The sequence below is a fragment of the Balaenoptera acutorostrata genome, chromosome 4 (genome assembly GCF_949987535.1).
Source record: "Balaenoptera acutorostrata chromosome 4, mBalAcu1.1, whole genome shotgun sequence".
In the NCBI taxonomy this organism is placed as follows: domain Eukaryota; kingdom Metazoa; phylum Chordata; class Mammalia; order Artiodactyla; family Balaenopteridae; genus Balaenoptera; species Balaenoptera acutorostrata.
In genome coordinates this window covers 12,654,866-12,674,847 of record NC_080067.1, presented here as the reverse complement: position 1 = coordinate 12,674,847, position 19,982 = coordinate 12,654,866, and the positions used below count along the sequence as shown (strand labels likewise).

General features: G+C 39.2%; 1 non-coding gene across 1 annotated transcript; it reads right to left on the bottom strand.

Moving 5' to 3' along the window:
• Window positions 1-12,470: 12,470 nt before the first annotated feature.
• Window positions 12,471-12,602, bottom strand: LOC114235652 (small nucleolar RNA SNORA42/SNORA80 family). Its single transcript, XR_003621772.2, has one exon. It is a non-coding gene; the product is annotated as a small nucleolar RNA SNORA42/SNORA80 family (small nucleolar RNA).
• Between the last annotated feature and the right edge of the window lie 7,380 nt (window positions 12,603-19,982).

Sequence of the window (19,982 nt, the reverse complement as noted above, 5' to 3'; positions counted from 1 at the left end):
GAAGAACTCTGAACGTTTATATGACTTTCCTAGAAGTATATGTATTATTTTCTGTGATTGATAGACATACCAGTAACTTCAGGGTGATCTAAGTGGAAATGATTCGGCTGATAATAGAATTTCAGCCTGGTGTTGGGGAAAAGGTGATGGTATTATGAAAGCAGTCATTCATTTATTTATTCATCAAGCATTTATGAAGACTTACTGATGTGCTGTGAATGCCCTGTATAAGACAATGGGGAAATTAAAACGTTAGATGATACTTAGTATCTGCAATTAAGAAGTTGAGGAGGGGAAATAGCCACATAAGTAAATTAATTAATTCAATAAATTTTACAACAAGGGTACAGTGGGAGCACAAAGAGGAGGTTGCCAATTCTACATGAATGCATTAGGAAAGCTTCCATAGAGAAGCAAGAAATGAGGAAGGAGACCTCCTCAGCGCCTTTCCAATTGCAAGAGGTAGTTGCTGTTGCGTGGAGCCAGGGGAGAGCACCATGGTGAAGGGTGGTATTGGGAGGAGAGTCAAGCTAGGAGGGTGCTTGAACCACGTAATCTATGGACTCATTACCAGGCCAGAGGTGCAAGGTAGTCATTGAGAGGAACCAAAGTCATGGCCAGGAATGTGGAAGCATGGTCAAGTTCAAGACAGGGCCACACCCTCTCTGGAAAGGATCAGTGAAGTTGGAGGTCCAGCCCAGAGAAACAAGAGGTTTGTGGTCCAGAGCTAGCTGCAGATTCAGGCTTGTTCAATCAATAAGCCTCTTTAGCTCTGCGAAGCACCAGCCTTGGGATGGTGTGAAGTTATTTCAAGAAGCTATGCCAAGTTGAACAGATGCCGCCTAATTTGCCATCTCATAAGTTTGCTTTTCTGGCTATTTTTCCTCTTTATTCTAGTTCATGTGGGTACTATCATCCTTAGCACAATTTTTGCTAACATGTCCTAAAACGTTAAAATCCTGCTTTAAAAAAGTCTCTTTTCCGTTGAGCCATGTTCAGGTAGTAAAACACATGAATTATCTGTATTCTGTGACATGTGTCCTATGGAATTGTGTCTAGTGTGTTAGATATAAAATTACATCATCCTAGTTAAGGCTAAATGAGGGAGTCCAAGAGAAGGGGAGCAAAATGTGATGATTCAATGTGGAGAGTGGCCCAAAAGAAAGAGTTGCTTGATGTCCCAGCTACTGAATTCATGGGACAGATTTAAATGCTGCAAGCACGTCCAATACTGACATCTATCACCAAGTGCATGCCAGAACTGCAGCCCACTTGGCAAATAGCCCACATAGTGTGACTTACCTTCCTACTTGTGCTATTAATTTGCTTTCCATGGATCAATTACGGTAAAGCGTGATAAGAATTCTAGCCAGATCAAGAATGACTTATCAGTCTCTACAGGAATGGTCAGCTTGCTGGCAGGGCAGTAGCAGTTCTGTAACTTTGCCAAAGTTCACAAGTGGGGAGAGATAATTAAACCCAGGCATGAAGCTCAGAAGTCTTTGAAAGCCTACTGTAAGGTTATTTTCTGCTTCAGGATTTGAGGCTGAATTCAAAGGTCATCCTCTGAAAAGCCAGAAACCACCCAAATCAGCACATTTAAAATAATTCTACTAATAAAACCCCCAGATAGCTTTCTTATCATTAATTCAAAGAAGACCTGTCTCTCTTACATCTTCGTAATAAATTACTTTTGCCCCTGGACAAACATATCCTCTGTCACTCTGCCAAGTCCCTACCTACATGCTGGATCCACATTAACAGAAGAACATAGATGGTGTCAATTGCTGTCATAAGACAGCTCAGCTTTCCTGGATATGAGGAAATTAGCTTCTTTGTGGTTTGGACCTTTCCTGGAATCCAAAGTCAGACATAGTACAAAGCTATACTGAATCTAAGGTATTAAACTGAACAGAAAGAACCTTGCTCACATACTAAGCAGAGTCTTAAAATTCTATACTCTCAACTTCCTACCCATAGTGGAAAAGCTTAGGAGAGTGAGCCCCTTCCAACTTGTTTAAATCTCTCTCTGACCTGACAGATGAAGGCCAGTGTGTTGTGCATGGGGACAATGGAAGGACATGGTATGGTACTCAATGTAATCGAATGAGAATCCAAAACCAAAGATGAGGATCTAAGGAAATATGAGCAGGTATGTGAGGGACATTATGGGCAAATCTTGGGATAGGCTGTGGGCACTCTTGTGCATTCCTTTGCTCTCCGTAGGGCAATATGTAGGTAAGTCAGATCCACTTAAAGGACTGGCATGGGATGTGTTTTCTTATGTGTGTTTTTGTTTTGTTTTGTTTTTGTTTTTGGCCACACTGCGTGGCTTGCAGGATCTTATTTCCCTGACCAGGGACTGAACCTGGGCCCTCTACAGTGAAAGCGCAGAGTCCTAACCACTGGACCACCAGGGAATTCCCGATGTGTTTCCTTTGATTCCCTCCGTTCATTTGGCTTTACACGGTTTGCTATATTCCATTTCAAAGGTGAAACGCAGAATTCCGTGATTATTTTGGCAGCCCCTCCCTTCCTAGTGAACCAAGCACTGGTTCAAGCTTTGATAGTCTCAGGAGCCCACAGCATCTTTTCAGTCTTGGTTCAGTGGGTCTTGACTCTGGGGTATGAAGTGAGATACGGTTTTTGTGGCCAGCAGAGAAGAGTGGAATTGCAGTGGAGGCATGTGGAAGGGGGATTCTGAAATACACACAATGGGCAGACTATTTCTGTTATCCAGGAGTGTTCCCAGCAGAGGTCCTCTGGTCTTCGGCAGAGGTGAGGGATTAGCAGTGGGAGGAGAGTCAGATGGAAGCTACCACTTTGAGTTTCTCTATGCCTCTCTGTCATGCAGGCCTTCGTGAACTGTAGGTATGGCGTCTTGGCACAGACTGGCTCCTAATTATTGTGGAAGGCCACATTCTGGGTGGAGAATTGTATCCAAATGTCATGGTAACTCGATCAGCCTTTAACTCCAGGCGTTCTGTCTCAGCAGCTGTAGAAATGGAAGAACTCTGAACCCAAATGTTGTGCTCTATTAGGTAAATGGTTTATGGAGGGTGGGAAGTGGGAAGACGGATGAATTTTTTGATATCTTTGAGTGGTATCCTACAGAATAAAATTATAATGAGGATGCTAGAGTCAGAGATTGTGCGGTTGGCTCTTCCATGGAGAGGGATGATTTCCTTGCTGATCAAAGAGGCAGTAGCTGGAATATATGATGGAGGAAGACAATGGTGAGGAGGGGACATAGCCATTCTTTTTGAGGATACAAGTAGGAATGCCTTTACGGGGGTGGGGGCAGTCTTAAGTGAAGTTTGCTGCCAAAGTGTCCCCATTTAGATTTAGAACTGGGAAAGGATATATCCGATTCTTACCTCACCTTGGCCTTTTCCTTTTATGATTTTTTTTAAAATTGAAGTATAGTTGATTTACAATGTTGTGTTAGTTTCTGGTGTGCAGCAAAATGATTCAGATATACATATGTATGTGTGTATATATATATATATATATATATATATATATACACATATATATATATATTCTTTTCCATTGTTACAGGATACTGAATATAGTTCCCTGTGCTATGACCTTGTTTATCCATTCCCTATATAATAGTTTGCATCTGCTAATCCCAAACTCCAAATCCATCCCTCGCCTCCCCGCCCCTCTTGGCAACCACCTGTCTGTTCTCTATGTCTGTGAGTCTGTTTCTGTTTCATAGATAAGCTCATTTGTGTCCTATTTTAGATTCCACATGTAAGTGACATAGTATGATATTTGTCTTTCTCTTTCTGACTTACTTCACTCAGTATGATAATCGCTAGGTCCATCCATGTTGCTCCAAATGGCATTATTCCATTCTTTTTTTGATGGCTGAGTAATATTCCATTGTATATATGTACCACATCTTTATCCATCCATCTGTCGATGGACATTTAGGTTGCTTCCATGTCTTGGCTATTATGAATAGTGCTGCTATGAACATAGGGGTGCATGTATCTTTTTGAATTATAATTTTGTTTGGATATATGACCTTGGCCTATTCCTAACTCCCAAAGTCTTTGTGATTATATTAAGGTTTTAAATGGAGTCGTCCAGGGTATTTTCTGGGTGAGAGTCTTTCAGGCTGTGAAACAGAGCAGATCATCCTACTAGATTAGAGACCTTTGAAGCCCTTGACCCCTGGGCCTCATTTGCATAACTCTGGAGCTCCAATAAAAGCTACCATATCTTCTTGGTCAGCTGAAAACTGGGGCTGGATGATCAAAGATTTCTTGCCCCAACACTTTCCTAAGGCCTGCAGACGTCCCGTTATCATCTATTGCAGATTGAGTTCTCTGCCTGGTGGGGCCAGAGCTGGGCGAGGAGAAGCCAGGGGTTCCACCTCAGGCTCTCGGGCACTTATTTCCTGGTGTGGTCCCACAGCTGTTCTATTGTCATCAGCCAAAGAATACTCAGATCAGGGAGTTTTGTGATGTCAGGACTGATGAAGAGCTGGAACTGCCATCTGTACCCTGTGGCGCTCAGGCATAGAGAATCATCAGAATCACCTGGAGGAGTCTTTGAGTGATAGAATCCCAAGCTTCTAGAACTTGTTTTATAGAAGCAAAAAATTAGCCTTCATCAAGTGGTTCTCAGTATCAGCCAGGTTTAGGAACCACTGTATGCAATATCTTTTAGATCCAGAATATTGAGCCAAATCCTATAATTCAGCAAATTATTGTTCTTGCTAAACTGATCAAGCTCGTTGATACCCTGGAGGCCCAGCTCTGTGTAGGTCAGGGCCACCAAAAGGGCAGGGATCAGAGACTAAGTTGAAGCAGCTGTCATATTTTATTTACACTATTTTTCTCCTTGATACTTATGGAGGCCCTTGTTTTCTGGAATATACCCTGGTGCTGAGAACTTTCCTTGGGATCCATCACAGTACATTTGTGATGGGCAAGTATGTTGGAGGACAGTACCTCAGCTTTCTGGTCTAATGGTGTTTCTTAGTGGTCATCAGGAGCCTGATGTTCTAAGACTCCATCCTGGTTTGGATATGGAGGTGACTACCTGTCATCCTTGGTTTCATAAGAATATATTGTAATTTAAACCTGAAGTTAGAATACAACTATGTAAAGGAAATCCCTAGCCAATTTCCTTCCTCTCTATTAACTAAACATGTGGGATCAAGTAAGTAGGGAGATTTAAAAAAAGTGTACAATGAGTTAGTCAAGGCAGAGGAAGTAATGGTGATGGTGGAGATGTTCGTAATGATGTTGGTGTTTGTGATGGTGGAGATGGTGGTCATCTTGGTGACACTGGTGATGGACATGATGTAGGAACGGTGGTTACAATCAAGGCAAATCTAGGTGTCTGAGATGGCAGCTATTGCCTGGGGCTAGCCTGGGGTTAGCCTTTATTTGATCTTTTTCACATGATGACTGGCGGTGAGTCAGCTACTTTTAAAAGGCTAGGAACAGTGAACAATATATAAATCAAAGCTTTATAAATTAAATATTTCAACTATGACTCACCATAATTTCTGAGGCATGAAATCTTTATTTCTGAATGACCATTCACCGTCAGTGATGGAATATTTTAGCCTTAAGTTACCCTGCCCTATTTGCCTCTGTAACATATAGTTACTTTGTAAAGAAACTCCTAAATGATTATTGGAACTCATATTTGAAGAATCATTTTGTGATGAGTAATTGGCATAGGTACAATCTATTAAATATTTCTATTTTCCATCAGATAAAAATTTTTTACACTGAGAATTCTAAGAGAAATATACTGTACCATCCCTGAGGCTACAGAGCTCATGAGGAATAATATTTAAAAGGCTTAGAAGACAAATTATCTATATATTACATTTTTTTCCCTTGGGATGTTGACAGATGATTCAGTTAGGAAATTTTTAAAAGTAGCAAAAACGTGGGACTTCTCTGGTGGTGCAGTGGTTAAGAATCCGCCTGCCAATTCAGGGGACACAGTTCAAGCCCTGGTCCGGGAAGATCCCACATGCCGCGGAGCAACTAAGCCTGCGCACCATAACTACTGAGCCTGTGCTCTAGAGCCTACAAGCCACAACTACTGAGCCTGTGTGTCACAACTACTGAAGCCCGCACGCCTAGAGCCTGTGCTCCACAACAAGAGAAGCCACTGCAATGAGAAGCCCACGCACCACAACAAAGAGCAGCCCCTGCTTGCCACAACTAGAGAAAGTCCACGCACAACAACAAAGACCCAACGCAGCCAAAAATAAAATAAATTAAAAATAAAAAAATAAAATTAGTATAAAAGAATAGCAAAAATGTGATAATGATATTCCAGACATTAAAATGACTAAAATAACACTTTGTAGCGACATGAAAAGTTTTTACTCTGAAGTTTAAAAGTGCTGAAGATAGGATATTAGAAAAAACAGAATATTTATCTAAGAATAATTTCACTTAAAGTAAAAATATATTCCACCACAAACTCTCTAATATAAATTTCAATAAGATAAAGCAATTCAATAAACCTATAAAGAACTTAGTCCAATAACTAAAATTATTTTAATTTTCTTATGCTCCTTTTTAGTATTTTTTGTCATTATTGTCATCAACCTGCATTTTTTGTTGAGCAATATTGTATGCTTGGCACCATGCTGGATATTTTGCATATAGGATCCCTTTGAATGCTCATAGCAGCCCTAGGTGGTATCTGTAATTGTCTACATTTAACAGATGGGGAAACCAAGGCTCAAGGGTTTTTAAGCAACTCACCCAAAGACACATGGCTTGTAAGTGAAGACAGGGATGATTCAGAATAAAATCAAGATTAAGCTCTTAACTACTATGCGATGCTTGTCCACAAAAGCATACATAATTCTTAGAGTATCTGAATTCTATTTTTTTTTTTTTTTTTCCACTTAACATTATATCGCAAACATTTGCCATGTTTGCTACATTCTTAATCCAACCCCCGGGCACATTAGCTGTGATCCTCCCCGGGGCGCACTGCCCTCTAGTGGAATTCTGTTCACAAAACACTGTGGCCCACTCCCCAGCCCCTGGGATGAAGAGGGGTTTTCTATTGCATTACTGTCTATCCTTACTGTATTATCTTAGATATGGTGAAATGTTAAAAGGTCTTTTTCCTAGCTCCTTTAATGTAGAGAGATGATTATGTCCAATTTTCTGCATTGAGGAGTTGGAAAATAAAGTGAACCCTAGAGAAGTTCTGAAATGCCCTCCAGGGAATGAGGTAAGAATTAGTTGTTATTGGTGTTGAAATCTCCATGACTGCTCTGTTCCCTGAAGTAACAGGATATTTCAAACATCTCCCTTCAAATTGCATGGAAAGGCTCGAGGATGTGTCAAACTGTTAACACCAGCACTGGAAGACGAAGTAAGACTTTACTGGGATCCATAAAAAAAACTTGGATATATATTCAAAACACAGGAAATTCAAACAGATCAGGATTTGTTTTCCTCTGAGCTCACATTAATTCTTCAGTTTTCATATTTTTGTAAAGAATCTCTTTCACTTTGATATAGCTAAAAATCTTCATTGGATTAAAATGCATAATTGCATTTAATTAGGAAGGACTTGGATTAATATTGCATTGTTTTGCAGACTCACAGACATAGATAACAGACTTGTGGTTGCCAAGGGGGAAGGTGGGTGGGGGAGGGAAGGACTGGGAGTTTGGGATTAACAGATGCAAAGTATTACATATAGAATGGATAAACAACAAGGTTGTACTGTATAGCACAGGGAACTATATTCAGTATCCTGGGATAAACCATAATAGAAAAGAATATGAAAAAGGATATATATATATATATATATATATATATATATATATATATATGAATCACTTTGCTGTACAGCAGAAATTAACACAACATTGTAAATCAACTATAATTTTAAAAATTGCATTGTTTTGGAGAAAGCGACAGGGATGAGTTTTTGTTTGTGTTTTCAGTGAATTAGGCCATTATTTCTGCCGTTGTTCATCAAAAAAAGAAGCCCTGAGCAAAATTGCTGATGCTATCACACAGGAAAGGGCTAACTGGTGAGTTGTAATTGCTTTGTGTGCCGCTGGTGGGACACACTGTGGAGAGGAGGAGGGGGAAACCTGCCAGTTTTATCTTTATTAGCAAGCTGGATCTTAAATATTAGATGTCTTTTTATGCTTAGTGAATGACCAATATGAAAAAGGAGAAGCAGCAAAGACAGGCTTACATGGCATGTATAGTGTTTAATAAAAGACAAGAGTTATCCAAGTGTTCTTAAGGAAATTGTATCTCTTCATGCCCGCCCATTAAAATTGCTGATTTCTTCTGAGCTTAGATTTCAGGATAGGGAAGGGGATGACCAAAAACCTAACAAAAAAGAAGCAAACAATTTTTAAGACAAATACTCCCTCAAGTAATACACAAATTTCTCACACAAAGGGTAAAAAAGTCCATGACAAAAATGCTCAATGTAGAAATACATGTGAAAGTCATGGAATATACATATAGTAAACTCGTTTTGTTCACTGAGCGTTTTTCTTTTCCAGCTTTATTGAGATATATTTGACATGTAACATTGTGTAAGTTTAAGTTATACATGTGTTATACCTGACATATAACATTGGGTAAGTTTAAGGTGTACAGCATGTTGACTTGCTATACCTATATTGCAAAATGGCTACCTCCATAGTGCTAGCTAATTCCTCCATCACCTCACATAATTACCATTTCTTTATTTGTGGTGGGAACATTTAAGATCTATTTTCTTAGAAATTTTCAAGTATATAATACAGTGTTATTAACTATTATCACCATGTTATACATTAGATCCCCCAAACTTACTCAAAACCAAAATTTTGTACCTTTGACTAACATTTCCCCATTTTCCCCACCTCCCAGCCCCTGGTAGCTACCACTCTACTCTCTTTTTTAATGAGTTTGGCTTTTTCTGATTCCACATATAAATGATATCATACAGTATTTGTCTTTCTCTGTCTGACTTATTTCCCACAGCTCACTGTTCTCAAGGCCCATCCATGTTGTCACAAATGGCAGGAGTTCCTTCTTCTCATGGCTGAACAATATTCCATTGTATATCCATACCACATCATCTTTATCCCTTGACGGAAACTTGGGTTGTTTTTATATCTTGGCTACTGTGAATAATGTTGCAAAGAATTTGGGAGTGCAGCTATCTCTTCGAGATCCTGAGTTCATTTCCTTTGGATACATACATATAAGTGGGATTGCTGCATCATATCGTAGTTCTATGTTCTTTTTTTGAGGAACCTCCGTACTGTTATCCATAAAGAACATATATATATATATATTATACATATTTCATCCCACTTGCTCTTCTTATAATGTGACCTTGACATGCCTCCACTGAGAGGTGTATAGGCAAGGGAAGGGGTTTATGTCCCTTTCCCTTGAATCTGAGTGGATCTTTGTAATTGCCTCACCCAACGTAAGGTGGCAGATGTGACACTGTGTCACACTGAGGCTAGATTATAAAAGGCAACACAGCTTCCCCTCAGCTCTCTCTCTGGATACCCACCCTGGGAACCTATCCACCATGTTGTGAGGAAGCCCCGGTCACACGGAGAGGCTCTGTGTGGGGTTGCAGCTGACAAACGCAGCCAGGCCTCCACCACAGCCAGCACCAACCTCCAGACTTGTGAGTAAAAGAGCCTTAGGTGATTTCAACTCTCAGACTTCAAATCTCCAGTTGAGGCCCCAGACAAGTAGAGCCGAGACAAGCTGTCCTCATCTGAATTCCAGATCCACAGAAACCATGAGAGATAGTCAGTTCTTTTTATTTTAAACCACTATGTTTTGAGGTAATTTCTTGTATAACAATAGATAACTAAAATGTGTAGGTCCATATATATATGAGGGTCTCAATCAGGAGAAAGGAGTCTCAATCTTCCTGAATTTCATTAAATACAAAACAAAACAATCAAAACAACCATACCTATCCTATAACTACCAGATTCTTCCCTATAACACCATCTTTATCAGTAGTTCACCAAAACATCATGGTATTGATTTATTATGTGGCAAGCACTGTCAAACTGAATCAATTAACATTTCTGGGGAATTTTCATTCCTACAGGCAAACCACATTCAGCTGCTAGAAACACATGAACTAAAGGCCATGGGTTTAGTTTTATTTTTCAAGCCACATGGGCATCCCTACCTGCTATAAACAAGAGACCTGTAAAGGTCAGACTATAACATAAAAGCCAGCTCCAGTATAATGGCAAACTCTGAACAGTGATGTCCCCTGGAATTAAGTGACTTTAAAAATTCTAGAGTAAGATAAATTTGTTAACTTTTTACAGTAATTTATCAGTTAAGGGAGGTATTTGGTTAAAAGTAGCAGAAAATCCAACCAACAGTGGCTTAAACAGATGCTTATTTTGCTCCTGTAATGAGAAATTTGGAGATTGGGGCTGTTGACATTGGTTCAGAGGCTTGACCATTATCAGGGTCAGAATTTCTGTGATTCTCTTTTCTTTTTTCTCATGGTCTTAGGCTGTGGTCACATTATGACTATTGCAGCTCTGGATAATCTGTGATCAGGGCTGGAAGAAGGTCAAAGGGAAAAAGGTAGTGCCAACAGATTTCTCCTTACATCTCAATGGGCAAAACACACCAAGGCCACTCCTAGTGTAAAGGAGACTGGAAAAAACCAGTATTCAGCTTTCACAGCCTCTATAGTAGAGGCAGCAAGGGAGAAGTTGGTTGGGACTAGATGTTGGATGAACCTACAGCGTCTGAAATTAATACAAAAATGACACTTTACCTTGGTCAAATATTCCTGAAAACATTGACCAATAGAATGTATAGATATATCGGGCCTTCTTTTCACTCATAAACTCATCCATCTGATTATAACCTATATACATATACATTGTAGCTTCCAAAACTGCATGGATTTTTCATCGATCAATTAGTATACACCGTATAATCCTATTTTTGTGAAAAACAAACATGAATGAATAAGCATTCAAAATAATGTGGAAGAATAGACACACACTGAAATATTGACAGAATTATGCATCTTCTCCCTTTTATATTGTCTCACTTTTTTATAATAAAACATATTAACTATGAATAAGAAAAATGAGTAATACATGTAGAAAATTAGCATTTAAAATGTTAACTTTTATGAAAAAGAATATATATATGTATAACTGAATCACTACTTTGCAGTACATCTGAAACTAACACAACTTTGTAAATCAAGTATATTTTCATTAAAAAAATAAAATAAAATGTTAATTTTTAAAAATATAAATCAATGAGAGATAATCTCTATTAACATTGGTATATATCCTTTCAAATGGATAACACACACACACTCACGCTTTTGAACATTTAAGATATGTCAAAATCCTAATATATATTAGTGTTATCTCATTTAATCCAAAATATTATGTGATAAAGTTATTGCAGAGAATCTTCATTTCTCATGTATTTATTATCTAATACCCAAAGTTACAAAGCTGAACATGAAAGCAATAGTCATAAAAAATAATCACTCATGAACAGACCCTCGATAAACCTACTGCCTAGCCAGATATTGTCCTCACTCAAAAAAACTAGCACATATTTTTGTCTAGCACATCAATACCTTTGTGTTTCTCATTTACTACTTTTGACTTACTAAGATTTTGATCTTAGGTAAGATATTAATCTCTCTGTGCCTCCATTTTATCATCTGAAAAATGGGGATGTGGTGTTAATCTACTTCATGGAATGTATGCGCAGTTGAAATGGATTAATATCTGGCACATTTGAAGCCCTCTACAAGGGGTAGCTTTTAAGATTATTATTACATGCTTAAGTATAAAGGTCAAATAGATATTGGATACATGAGCTCGGGGGCTGGGTAAGGGTTTGAGAGAAAAAGAAATTATTGTCAGCATACTGATGATGTTTGAAGCCAAAGAACTTGAGAGAAGTCTATTTTTTTTTAAACATCTTCATAGGAGTATAATTGCTTTACAATGGTGTGTTATCTTCTGCTTTATAACAAAGTGAATCAGCTATACATATACATATATCCCCATATCCCCTTCCTCTTGCATCTCCCTCCCACCCTCCCTATCCCACCCCTCCAGGTGGTCACAAAGCACCGAGCTGATCTCCCTGTGCTATGCGGCTGCTTCCCACTAGCTATCTATTTTACATTTGGTAGTGTATATATGTCCATGCCACTCTCTCACTTTGTCCCAGCTTAACCTTCCCCTCCCTGTGTCCTCAAGTCCATTCTCTACATCTGCGCCTTTATTCCTGTCCTGCCCCTAGGTTCTTCAGAACTATTTTTTTTTTTTAGATTCCATGTATATGTGTTAGCATATGGTATTTGTTTTTCTCTTTCTGAGTTACTTCACTCTGTATGACAGACTCTAGGTCCATCCACCTCACTACAAATAACCCAATTTCGTTTCTTTTTTTTTTTTTTTTTTCCACTGTGCAACCCGCTTCAGTGCCTGCAGCCTACGGGCAGAGGCCAGGCAATGGTTCAGGGCCAGTTTGCTCTGGCATGGGACACTATGAGAGGCCCAGGGGGACGGGCCTGCCATAAATCCAAACCCATGCACTCGTTTCTTTTTATGGTTGAGTAATATTCCATTGTATATATGTGCCATGTCTTCTTTATCCATTCATCTGTCAATAGACACTTAGGTTGCTTCCATGTCCTGGCTATTGTAAATAGAGCTGCAATGAACATTGTGGTACATGATGAAGTCTATTTTTTATTTTTTTATTTTCCGTTATGGTTTATTACAGAATACTGAGTACAGTTCCCTATGCTATACAGTAGGACCTTGTTGTTTACCCATTCTGTATATAGTAGTTTGCGTCTGCTAATCCCAAACTCCCACTCCATTCCTCATCCACCTACCCCTGCCCTTGGCACCCTTATTCTCTATATCTGTGAGTCTGCTTCTGTTTCATAGAGAAGTTCGTTTGTGTCTTATTTTAGATTCCACACGTGATATCATATGGTATTTGTCTTTCTCTTTCTGACTTACTTCACTTAGTATGATAATCTCTAGGTCCATCCACGTTGTTGCAAATGGCAAGATTTCATTTTTTTTTTATGGCTGGGTAGTATTCCATTGTATATATGTACCACATCTTTATCCATTCATCTGTCGATGGACATTTAGGTTGCTTCCATGTCTTGGCTATTGTAAATCGTGCTACTATGAACATAGGGGTGCATGTATCTTCTCGAATTATAGTTTTGTCTGGATATATGCCTAGGAGTGGGGTTGCTGGATCATATGGCAACTCTATTTTTAGTTTTTTGAGAAACCTCCATACTGTTCTCTATAGTGGCTGCACCAATTTACATTCCCACCAACAGTGCAAGAGGGTTCCCTTTTCTCCACACCCTCACCAGCATTTGTTATTTGTAGACTTTTTAATGATGGCCATTCTGACTGGTGTGAGGTGGTACCTCATTGTAGTTTTGATTTGCACTTCAGGAGATGGAGTTTAGGTGGAGATCAAGTACCTAGAAAAACAGAAGATGCTTTAAGCATATTATTGAATAGGTCCCAAGTGGTAGGCACCATATTTACTGAATCATTTACCTAACTCTGTAGGAAATCTTTGCTTCTGATGCTTACTTAATGTGTTAACCAATGTCTTTTCTATAAAGATTCAAAGGAAAAATCCCATCTTGAAGCTGGTCTAGGGAAAAGTTTTCTTTCCCTGTTAATTAGTTTATTTCCCTTTCCTGGACAATATGGGATGTGTAAACCACAAATTTAACTCTAGGGATTAGTTTCAAAGCTCAGTTGAAAATTCATCTGCAGTTCAATTCACTGATTCTAAGTACTAGTTCTTTGTTCTTTTATTTATTTATTTATTTTTGGCTGTGTTGGGTCTTCGTTGCTGCATGTGGGCTTTCTCTAGCTGCAGTGAGTGGGGGCCACACTTTGTTGCGGTGTGCAGGCTTCTCATTGCGGTGGCTTCTCTTGTTGTGGAGCATGGGCTCTAGGCGTGCGGGCTTCAGTAGTTGCAGCACGCAGGCTCAGTAGTTGTGGCTCGCGGGCTCTAGAGCACAGGCTCAGCAGCTGTGGCGCATGAGCTTAGTTGCTCCGTGGCATGTGGGATCTTCCCGGACCAGGGCTCGAACCCGTGTCCCCTGCATTGGCAGGTGGATTCCTAACCACTACACCACCGGAGAAGCCCTTCTTTGTTCTTTTAAATGAATATTTATTGTTTCTGTTTTCATTGTCTAATTTAATTTTGTAGAGTCACTACAGATCCTTTGTGGAAGAGAGTTGGTGGAGGAGCAGAAGTGGAAGAACAGTGCTGGAGTAGAGGGACGGCTCTGATGAGTGGATTCTGTGTGCCCGCCTCACACTGTAGCTGGGTCCACTCACTGTCCCTCCCCACCCCCTACACCAGACTTCTCTTGGTTCCTTGGTTCAAAATTCTCCCATCACCAGGCTTCACTTTTACTCTTTCCTCTGCTTACACCACTTTCCCCTACTCTTTACATAGCCAACTGCTCATCTGCCAACCCTTCAGGAATGCCTTCCCTGAATGCCACCCTCCCCCTGCTATATATCCTCAACAGACCCTTGTACATTTTCTTCATAGCACTTATTATCATTAAAATCATTTTATTTTTTTGACAACTCTCATCTTCTTTTAAAAACTTTCTTTCGCTCTTGCATTCCCATCTATTCAAGAACAAAGTTTCACCCAATTCCATATTCAAAGGAGTCCAGCTTTCTGGACTCTGTCTGCCAGTCCCTTAGTGCATGAAGGGACGCAGCGCTAGGTCAGACAGCTTAGGTGTTTTTATTTTTTATTTTTTTTATTTTTATTTTTTTTTATTTTTTTGGCCGTGTTGGGTCTTCGGTTCGTGCGAGGGCTTTCTCCAGTTACGGCAAGCGGGGGCCACTCTTCATCGCGGTGCAGGGACCGCTCTTCATCGCGGTGCGCGGGCCTCTCACTATCGCGGCCCCTCCCGTTGCGGGGCACAGGCTCCAGACGCGCAGGCTCAGTAGTTGTGGCTCACGGGCCCAGCTGCTCCGCTGCATGTGGGATCTTCCCAGACCAGGGCTCGAACCCGTGTCCCCTGCATTAGCAGGCAGATTCTCAACCACTGCGCCACCAGGAAAGCCCACTTAGGTGTTTTTAAATAAGACCCAGATAGTGATAGCAAAATGAAATAATTAGCGGTTTGAGAAACATTTTGGTCATTTCTTTCTATCTGAAATATTCAGTCCATATTCAGATTTCCCCAACTTTGCACAAAATGCCTTTTATGGCTGTTTCTAATCCTGAATCAGGTTGAGGTTCACACATTGCATTTGAATTTTATGTATATTTAGAGTCTTTTAGTCTAGAAAAGTTTCTCCACTTTTTTTTTTGAAGAATCCAGGCTAACGTTCAATTTTCTAGGTTCATAAGATTGTTTCCTGATGGTATGGCTTAAATTATTCCTCTATTTTATTTTTTTATAGTCTGGAAGTTAGGTCTAGAGCAGGGCTTTCTAGTGAAAATATAGCCTGAGCCACATATGTAACTTAAAATTATCTGGTAGACACATTTAAAAAAGTAAAACAAAAAATAAATTAATTTTAATAAGATATACAAGATATTTATTTAACCTATTTTTTCTAAAACATGATTTCAACATATAATAAATATTGAAAAGGTATCAATGAGACTTAAAAAATTTTTTTGGTATTAAGTTCTTTAAATGCTGTGTATTTTTCACACTTAGAGCACATCTCAATTTGGAGTAGTCACATTTCAAATGTGTCAGATGTGGCTAGTGTCTACCATATTGGACAGTGAGGTCTAGGGGCTTGATTAGATTCAGGTTAAAGATTCTTGGTAAGAGTGCTTTATTGGGTGATACTGTGTACTATTAGTCATGTTACGTTTGAACATGTGGATAAAGGGTTTACTGCCAGAGTTTTCCACTATAAAAGATTTATTTCTCCCCCTTTCTAATGTAAAAAGTAACCTGTAGGTATTCTTTGGGCACCATGAGTCTATCTTGTTGCCCGACAGCCTTTCACCCAATGATTTTAGAATCCATTGATGATCCTTGTGGGAACCAGTTATTATACTGCAGGTTACAAATTGGTAATTTCCAATTCCTTTTACATCTATCATCTTGCAATCATCTACAAAAAAAAGAAAAGATGTACTATTAACTGCAGGGTGTTGTTTGCATTAGGGATTCTCTTTACCCCTTTTTCTTAGGATGCAAGGCTTGCAGAGAGTCCATGTGGACACGTCCCGGGATTGGAAGTGAGGCAAAAGCAGCCTGGGGGAGGGAGGAATGAGGAGAGGTCAGGACGATGATGAAGTGTGTGTTAAGGTAAGGCTGATGTCCGTAGCAAATAAACATCAGCATTTCACTGGCTTAACTCATGGATGTTTGCTTTTGCTTATGTAAAGGTCCTATATGGGTGCTGGTGTTTAACAGGTGGTCTTTCTTCAGACAGTTATTCAGGGACACAGGTTTCTACCATTTTGTGGCTGTGGCATTACCTATGGCCTCTAGGCATCTAGGCTGAAGGGAAGGAGAGAGTGAAGGTCATTCCCCTCTTAACTGCCTTGACCTAGAAGTGAAACACATAATTTCCACTTGTACTTCACAGTGAGAGCTAGTCAAATGGCCCCACTTATATTCAAGGGGTAGAATTGGGTGGAAAGTATAGTTTCTATGGTACAGCTACTTTCCAGAAACATTTATTTTTTCTGTCACTGCCACAATGCAGCTGAGAGGCTGTTGGCCAGAGAATAGAGGAGTGTTTGCTGGCTGTTTCTTCTTTTTACTCCGCCAGTGGCAAGGAAATTTCATTTTTTAATTTACTCTGAAAAACACAAGGTGAGATTCTTTTTAAAAAATCTCCACAGGTAGACATGATTGTTATTTAAAAGCAGAAGAAAAGAAAGTAAAGGAAAGAAAACCAAGAGGCGAGTACAGAAAGCATTAAAAAATATTTCATGAGTTATTTCACAAAATGTAGTGGTGGGGAAAAAATAGATGTGGAGAAAATGCAGTAGTAATCTAAACGGAGACAGATTTATCACATTTTTACACCATGACTTCTCTATTGGAGAGATGTTTAAAGCACTTACATACATAGTAATCAGAGTCTGAAATGTAAACATAATCTTATACTAACTGCTAAATAACTGTATGTGTGTGCTAATTCTTTTATTTATTTATTTTTTATTGAAGTATAGTTGATTTACAATGTTAGTTTCAGGTGTACAGCAAAGTGATTCAGACATATATACGTGTATATGTATACATATATATTATTTTCCATTATAGGTTATTACAAGATATTAAGTATAGTTCCCTATGCTATACAGTAGGTCCTTGTTGTTTATCTATTTTATATATACTAGTGTGTATCTGTTAATCCCAAATTCTTAATTTATCCCTCCCCCACTTTCCCCTTTGGTAACCATAAGTTTGTTTTCTATGTCTTTGAGCCTGTTTCTGTTTTGTAAATAAGCTCATTTGTATCATTTTTTTAGATTCCACATATAAGTGATATCATATGATATTTGTCTTTCTCTGTCTGGCTTACTTCACTTAGTATAATATTCTCTAGGTCCATCCATCTTGCTGCAAATGGCATTATTTCATTTTTTTTAATGGCTGAGTAATATTTGTACTAATTCTCATATGTATTTTAGACATTCCTCATCCTGGGACTCATGATCTTGTCGTTAATGGTAACATATCTGACAAGGCCACATCTATTTATTCAACAAGTATCTACTGAATGCCTACCATGTGTCAGATACTGTCCTAGGTGTTGAAAATATCCTGGTGAATAAGAATTACAAAATCACTGTCCTCATGGAGTTTATGGTCTGGTAGGAAAACAGACATTAAGCACATAGTTACCCTCTAAAATGAAATGATTTCAATGATAAGTGCTATGAAGAAAAAGTTTAGGGTCCATGAGATTATTATATAACGGGCAGGGGGTGGTTTTAGGGAAGGCCTTCCTGAAGCGCTGGCACTTAATCTGGAACTTGAAAGATGAGCAGATTTTGGCAGGGTGGGCAGGGGTCAGATCATGCAGGGTCTTGTAGGCCAAACTAAAGATTTCTAACTTCAGTCTAAAAACAAGGGGGGAGAATCTGGAAGGACGTAAGCATGGATGTCTTATAACTGTAGCTGTATTCTAAAAAAGATTACTGGAATAGTAGCCATGTTAGATGTTGAAACAATTTTGTAGTGATTAAAACAGTACTCCCAGATGAATTAAATGGCAACTCAATGGACAGAAGAGAAAGTTCATCAGAAGACTCACTATATATAGGAAACTTGTATATGGTAAATAGTCATTTCAAATAACTGGAGGGAAAATGGATTACGTGTTAACATGTTTTGATATTACAGTATCCCTCTAGAGAAAAAATAAAGTTGGGTCCATACTTCAGAAGTTTAAAAATACAAAAAGACCCAGAAGAAATCATGGAAGGAGTATAAAAAATAATATTGTGGGTGCAGAATGCCTTTTCTGAGTAGTGGATTTCAAAATCCAGACATCATAAGAATAGTGGTGGTTTGGCTTAGGCCCTGGAGAGATGGCAGTGGGTGGCTTCAAAGCATATTTTGGAGGTGGAATCAGCAAGAGCAGGTGATTATTGAATGGGGTGGGTGAAAGAGGGAAAGAGTAGAAAAATGTCAAGGATGACCTAAGGAATTGCAAATCTGTAGTTTGAGGAACCCAGTGGGTAGTAGTGCTGCCTACTGAAATGGGGAAGAATGGAGGAGAGGAAGTTGCTGGGATAATAAAAAAAAATTCAGCTCTGGATTAAAACATTTTGTGCTTCAAAGGACACCAATATAAAAGAAAAAGACAGCATAGAGAAAAACTATTTGCAAATCTGATAAGGGACTTGTATCCATAATATATAAAGAGATCTTAAAACTCAATAATAAAAAGACAACCAGATTAAAAAAATGGGCAAAGGGTTTGAATAGACATTACTCCAAAGAAGATATAAGAATGGCCAGTAAGCACGTGAAAAGATACTCAACATCATTAGTTATTAAGAAAATGCAAATAAAACCCACATGAAATACTACTTCACACCTAGTAGGATGGCCATAATAAAAAAGATAAATAATAACATGTGTCAGTGAAGATGTAGAGAAGTTGGAACCCTTAAACATTGCTGGTAGGAATGTAAAATGATGCAGCAACTTTGGAAAATAGTTTGGCAGTTTCTCAATACGTTAAACATAGAGTTACCATGTGACTCCACACTTCTGTAACTGAAAGTGGGGTCTGGCTGCTCGCCACTCAAAAGCCAATATTGGTGGAAGGGAAAGTTTGCTTTATTTTGGATGCCAGCAACTGGGGGGTGAGGGCGGACTTCTGTCCAAAGGCTGACTCCCGCCATGACAATCAGGGGGCAAGAGCTTTTATAGACAGAAGGAGGGGGCTACATGCAGAAACAGCACTGTCAGCTCTGACAGTCACCTTGAAATTGGTCATGTGGTGGTCTGACCAGTGTCATCTTGATTGCTTTAAGTACAATTCATCTTCAGTTCTAGGGTTGGTTTGTTCCCAGTTCCTTGAGGCCAGTTCTTGGAATTGTGGCAGCTTATGTCGTGGCTACAGCCTGGTCATCATGTAGTTAACTTCTTCCACCTGGTGGGGGTTTCAGCATCTACAAGACAGCTCACAGGATATGGCTCAGAATATTATCTATAGCACTTGAGGAGGAGCTAAAGGTCCTTGACTATGCTTAATGACTAAACTATTATTATTTAGTCTTGTTGAACTGTTTTCCTTTGTTTCTGCATTTTCTCACTTCTCTGATTAAACTTATTCTTTGGCTAAAGTTTTTCCACAGACAAAAGTCAGGCAGAGGACATGGCTGGGAAGGACCATAGGGTCCTGCTCCGTTTCACTTACACTCCTAGGTGTTTACTCAAGAGAAGTGAAAACATAT